The sequence below is a fragment of the Bufo gargarizans genome, chromosome 2, assembly GCF_014858855.1.
Source record: "Bufo gargarizans isolate SCDJY-AF-19 chromosome 2, ASM1485885v1, whole genome shotgun sequence".
Classification (NCBI taxonomy): Eukaryota; Metazoa; Chordata; class Amphibia; order Anura; family Bufonidae; genus Bufo; species Bufo gargarizans.
This window is the reverse complement of record NC_058081.1, coordinates 518,008,487-518,008,792: the sequence shown is the minus strand read 5'-3', so window position 1 is coordinate 518,008,792 and position 306 is coordinate 518,008,487.

Here is a 306-nt window from a genome sequence, read left to right as displayed (position 1 = left end):
GGGGAGGTGACAGAATCCCTTTAAAGATGAAACATTTTTCAGCATTTTAAGTAACATTATTTTGGTTTTGTACAATTTTAGAGTGAAAAAAGGAAAGGAGCACGTTGCTAAAGTATGGGGAACCCAAGGAGATTTGAGCGCTCAGATAACTTTGACAGAGGTCTCAGACCTTAAATAGCCCGTTCGGGTTCAAAGGGTACAACTGATGACCTATCCGCTGTGCTTGGTATTGCACTCAGCCCTATTCACTTCTGTTGGGCTGAGCTGCACTTAGGCCATGTGACGATGAACATGTCAGCAATGGCC